This window comes from Fulmarus glacialis, unplaced genomic scaffold, assembly GCF_000690835.1.
Source record: "Fulmarus glacialis isolate BGI_N327 unplaced genomic scaffold, ASM69083v1 scaffold41267, whole genome shotgun sequence".
Taxonomy (NCBI): Eukaryota; Metazoa; Chordata; class Aves; order Procellariiformes; family Procellariidae; genus Fulmarus; species Fulmarus glacialis.
The window spans coordinates 26,992-32,991 of record NW_009225828.1 but is presented as its reverse complement, the minus strand read 5'-3'; positions in this window follow the sequence as shown (position 1 = coordinate 32,991).

Here is a 6,000-nt window from a genome sequence, read left to right as displayed (position 1 = left end):
TTGCTGGAACCTCAGGCATTTCTCAGTTTTCTTTGTCTCGCAGCCACAGCCTCCAGCCAGACCCTGTGGCTCAGAAGGGGTTTTCTCAGGCACAACGGTAAAAGCTACCAAAGGGAGATGGTTGCACCCTATAGAGCTCTTTGCGTTTAAAGGGAGCCCTGGGATGTATCTAAAAGGACAAAGATTAATGCTTGCAGGTACTGTAGATTTTCATGTTCATTTTCCACAGACAAATGACAGAGGAAATATCTGGGTTAATTGCGTCTGTTTCAGTGCAAAGGAGAAGCTGACTCAGAGGGTCAGCTCTCACATAAGGCACTCAGATTTTAACCCAGTCACAGCCTCCCCTCTGCCTCCCTTACCAACACTTAGTTGTAAGGAGATGCCATTAATTGCCTGCAGAGCCTGCAATGCAGCACGTCCTAAGATCACAAGTGAAAGGATAAAAGTTGCTGGTAAGGGTGATGGCACTAAGCACCTTACATTTCTATCTGTCACCACATAGGTAGAGGTGACAGAGAGAAAGGTGCTCTTTCTCAGTGCCTCTCTCTGCTGCTGCTCTGGATCTCTCTGCTTTCTGTTTCCTGCTGTGGGAAGCAGTGAGATGGCCCCTATAGACATGCATCTTCCAAGGGCCATTCTTCAACACGCAATGCTGCTCTGCACCTAGAAGCCATACCCTGCTGCTGGGAAGCCAGGAGGAGTTGCAAGCAGCACTGAAAGGCTGGAGGCATCCTGCACTGAGAAGGTCCTCAGTCTGTAACCGCCTGATCAATGCTGAAGGCTGGGGAAAGCTGCTGAACAAAATGCAGTGATATGGTGGGAGCAAAGTCTTAGCAGTTTCGTAAGACACACTGTACTACCCCAATCCTCTACTTGCACTGTTTTGCATAAGATAATTGCAAGGTCCTGAAAAGGAAAAATGGATCCAGCTGAAAAACATGCTCCAAACACATCCCTGACCGGCTGTAACTGGCATGAACCAGAAGTTTCCCAGGAGTCCCTGGAAGTTTGGCAGGGAGATGGTGGCAGCCGGGACAGCACATTATATTTTCTTTAAAAGTTAGAGTTTGTGTTAGTGTTGGCAGGATCCTGAAACATACCTCTAAGCCACAAAAAATACAAGAAACTAACTTTTCACTTTGCTTTACTCAGATATGCTTGGCGGGTGGGGGGAAGGAAGACACATGAACATTGGAACATGTATAAATAGAGTGAGGTAAAGGCAGAAGGACTCACAGCAACCCCCCATTGCAGCTTGCCTCCCCTGCCAAATGTTGACTGCTAAACGGATGGTTAGAGTTATTGTTTGGACAGTTGCATTGTTTCTGCTGAACATCTGTATTGAGGAACACAGATACGACAGCAGGCGTGGGTAGGAAGGGAGAAGAGAATAATTTGGCTCAGTTACAACATCCGTCAATTATAAAATATAGAGAAGATGCAATGTTATTAGCCAACACTTAATCTATTTTGAACCAATGACTTTTAGTGTTCCCCCTTTTTCTCTCAGTGTGATTAACCAGCGCTCTCTGAACATGGCATTTGGAAAGAGGCCTCTGGTTTGCACCTCTCATTTTACATCTGCAGACTGAAAGATGTCTATGCTTATATCAATTTTCTGAAAGTTCAAATACTTAGGCTTTTTCACTTTCAGAAAAGGTTTATATACTCTCAGAGAAAGGAGCAATAGCATATGTTAATATCCAGAGACTAGAACAGCCCCAGCAGAGTGTGCAGGCCCATCATAACGTTATTTTTAGCCATGATATCATTACAATTAACTCTGTGGAGGTTTTGAAACACAGACTTTAAAAGCTTGAGATAGAAATCGTGTTAATATGGATTTATGTGCAATACTCTCAAAGAAAGGCAGCCCTTATTGTCTGCAATGGTGTTCAGAGACTGCACCCTGCTGGCTCATAGCAGCACCGCTTACTGCAAGGGCTTGAAATACCCTTTCCGTGAGATTTTCTAACGCATCAAGAAAAGTTTATCCATATTCCAACTCAGGTATCCCTCATTCAACCTATACCCATCGTAGAAGTTACACGAGACTTCAACAAAATAATTCACTAATAATTACTGAGGCACAAAAATAAAGAAAGAAATGCTGCATTATGCTCATCTGCCAAGGCAATTTTAAAATGAAATTTCGCACAATATCTCATGCATTTCTGCTGTGGGTAATCCCACAAAATGACAGTGTCATTCTCAAAATATAATGAGACCTCAGGATTTTGAGGCAGCTCAAGCATTTCTGCCACCCATCAAAATCCAAAACATGATGTCAAGGGAGCAAAGAGAAAAAATAAAATGTGTGCTTGTTTGTAATCGTTCTCAGGAATAAACCATAGCAGTAGATCTCAGGAATGGCTGAGCCCACAGACTTTAATTTATACTGTATGAGCAGGTCAGGCCTACAGAACCTGCTAAATTAGTGTGTTATGTTTACTCTGCTTTAATGATATATAACTTTTGTCTCTTATAGTCCACAGCAAAACCAGTCTCTCTGATTCTGTCACACAAAACAGATCATGACAATTGAAGCAAATCACTGGCAGAGAAAATCCTGTCAGAAAAACACAGTTCTCTGTCACAGGTGCTGTCTTATGCAGCAAGGTGAGCTCGTTGCTCACCTAAAATGAAAATCCAAGCTCACTAAAAAGTAATGGAAAGACTAATCCTTTTTAATGGGCTCTGAACATCCAATTCATAGCATACACGGAGTACCACTTACTCAAGCTCATAGGCATTTGTTTTTACTTTTCCAGCTACTAGGGAAAAAAAGGCAGTGTTTTGAAGGAAGAAGTGATTTAATTCTATTCCTAATTCATTTTCTTCCACGTAAAGCTACAAAAAATATCCCAGAACCATTATTGGTCTATTTAATATGGGCACTCTGCATTGCTCCGGGATCAGATTTCTTGCTCTACAAAATTACGCAGTAGAATTTCTTCTTCCTGTAGACATATATAAGCTACACTGACTAGAAGCCACATTTGACATTTAAGGACATGCTGTGCATAAAAATAAAGTACCACACATCAGCTAGACACACATATTTACATTCAGATTTTAGAAAATGTCATTGAGTTAGGACACCTAGAATTTATTCCCAGGGGCTCTCTTCTTTGGGACCTAGGTTTAAATTTGGCATTTATATACTGATCATAGCATTCGTTTCATTTTTGGCTTTAAAAAAAAAAAGTGACCAAGGAACACCAGCAATAAATTACCAGTTAGCACATGCAGCTTGGCATTGTTCTCTCCTGTGCACACACCACAGAAGAACTGGACTATTCAGTCTTTCAAGTGTATTTCCATTGCTTGCATGTGTGAGTTGGTTTGCATGATTTACAGCATCTAAACATTTTGTGTATGTGCCACACAGGTGTTAAGTCATTACACACACACACACACACATATTCATCTGGAAACACTGTATGAGAGCAGAGTAACCTGGTTCTAATTTGCACCACCAAGTTCTGCCATGGTATCTGAAAGCAGTACTTGTGATAAGGCACTCTATGACTGTTTCACTCAATTTTAGCCATGTGAAAGTTATGTGCCTGTGTGAAGGCAGTTGCCTAGACCTCTGCCATCGAAGTGGGTGGGGAAAAAAGCCACACCTGAGAAGCACCTTGAGACAGCTAACTAAGCTCTCTAGACAACTACCTTAGTAAGCAGCACAGGATGGGAAGGAAGTGTCCCAAAGACACAGGAGATGTGTCTTTGCACCGACTACAGTCAGTTAAGGCCAGACACCTGAATGCTAAGACAAACCTCATACTTAAGTGAATGAATGCCGGATCTTGGTTCCCAGAGTGCGGAGTCTGGGCAGCAAAGGCTTCCTTGTACAAAATAGTCTTTTGTCCCATCTTACTTTCAAAATTGACAAAAGTTCCACCAGTTTCTATATATCCTGCATAAAATAAGACTCTTGATATAGATGCACTGCTAACAGGCAAGTACCCACAGCACAAAATCTCCTATGAGAAACATCCTAGATGATCTCCAATTAAAAAAAAAAAAAAATGCTTTGTGGATGCACTGTGCTTGCAGGTTGGCAGTGGCAATCTCTAGCACTACCCCGATATGTGTGTGTACATAATTCAATGTCTACAGTCACATCTCTATTAGTACCATTAAAACTAGTGAAGTGCTAGAACTAGGACTATGTTTTTGTGCTGTGGGATTCAATTGTCTCAATCGTTCGGTTCTTAGAGGACAGTTACGGGCATGATTTTGACCTGAACTCTCCCACACAGTGCCCAGGTACAGTTCAGGAGTTATTCTGGGGCTGGGGCCGCTCCTAACAGAACTTATTACTATGGATGTGGGTCACCTCTGGTGACTGAATGATCCTGGACACTCTCTATTTACTAGAACATACATGGGCTGGAAGTTTGCCATTTAAGAATTCAACTTAAATGCTCTAATTTATGACAGTTGAGACCCTGAAGTCCGTTACTCCACTTAGAGTTTCTGCAGTGCTTGATTTTCTGATTACAGACCTGTTGTGCAGATATCCAGTTACACAGCTGAAGGCATTGGGTAAGAAAATCCTTCTACACAAGGTAAGCTGAACCTGGCAGAGAGACTGAGGAAATGCCCAGGAGCTAAATGTTAGTAAACTACAAGATAATTGCACGTGACTGAGAAATAACCCTCCTTTCTAAAGGAAAACTGCAAAGCAAAACATACCCTAATTGGAAGCAACTGACTGTGGGAGCAGAGGAAGAAAGTAGAAACATTGCTTTGTTAATAGTACCTGCTCCTAAAATAGTTCAAAACCCCTTGTGGCATTTATAGACTACTTTCTGCCCAATTAATTGAACAAAATATCTAAACTGATCTTTCCCTTATGGAGAAACATCATTATGCTCCATGAAAATGAAAGAAAGGAATGACTGAGTAGCAGCTATTATGTGGCCTTGATTTTTCTTAAATTGTCAGGTATAAAACACATACATGCATATTAGTTATGCACACCATTTTTTTTAAGAAATTGTGCCTATGGTTTTTTTTATGGATATAGTCAAATTGTATCCTAACAAGCGAGAAAGAAACTATGGGGACTGAAGGAAAGACTGCATCCCCAACTGCAGTTCAGGCAAAATGCAAAGTGCCTGTCGATAGAGTCAAGAACATGAGAGCCAACTCCCACTGTCCAAGAGAGTTAAGTATGCTCTGTTGTACAGGAGATTGGGCTTTGCCTTTAAAAGTTTCACCTCCACAACACCAAACCGAGGGGAATACAAGCTACTCACTGTGGAGAGATCTGTTACAGCCACCTCCACCAGACCTAAATCTGTGGTGCAAGAATATACACGCATCTCAGAGCGATCCTTGGAGCAGCACATTCACCCAGCTAGGGCGTGCACCAACACCTGCAACAGGAGCTGGACCAAAGACCCAACTGTGGGTCAAATTATCTCTAGAGATAACCAGACTCGCTCTTTCGGCTAAGCTGCGAGACGATGAGTCAGAAATTGCGGTTATGCCCAGAAGTGAGGCAGCAGATCTCCAGGCTACAGGCTGCGCTTGCTCTGAAGGATGGAGAGGCAGATAAGCATAGGGAGTCCTACCATAACAACAGCACTTTTCTTTAGTGAACGCATAGCACTGAAAAGTCACTAAGAAGAATCACAGGAGACACATTCATTTAAAATATCTATTGAAATTACAAATTAAACTCTTCAATATGATTCAAAGTACAAAACACAACATTAAAAGGCTTCAACAGCTCTTTTATACATCACAGTGTTAGTGGCACAAAATGTACTTACATTTCAAATACGTCAACAGAACTATTTTTACGCTGGCCAAATACATTATTTATACATACGCATGACTCCTTCATGCTTACCCCTATACAAGTTTAAAATACATCCATGATAAAATGATCAAGAAAGGTTCAGTTATGTACCACGTACCTGTACTTAATGTTCCCAGAATTCTTACAAGAGAGATACACAAATCAAAGCAATAATGAAG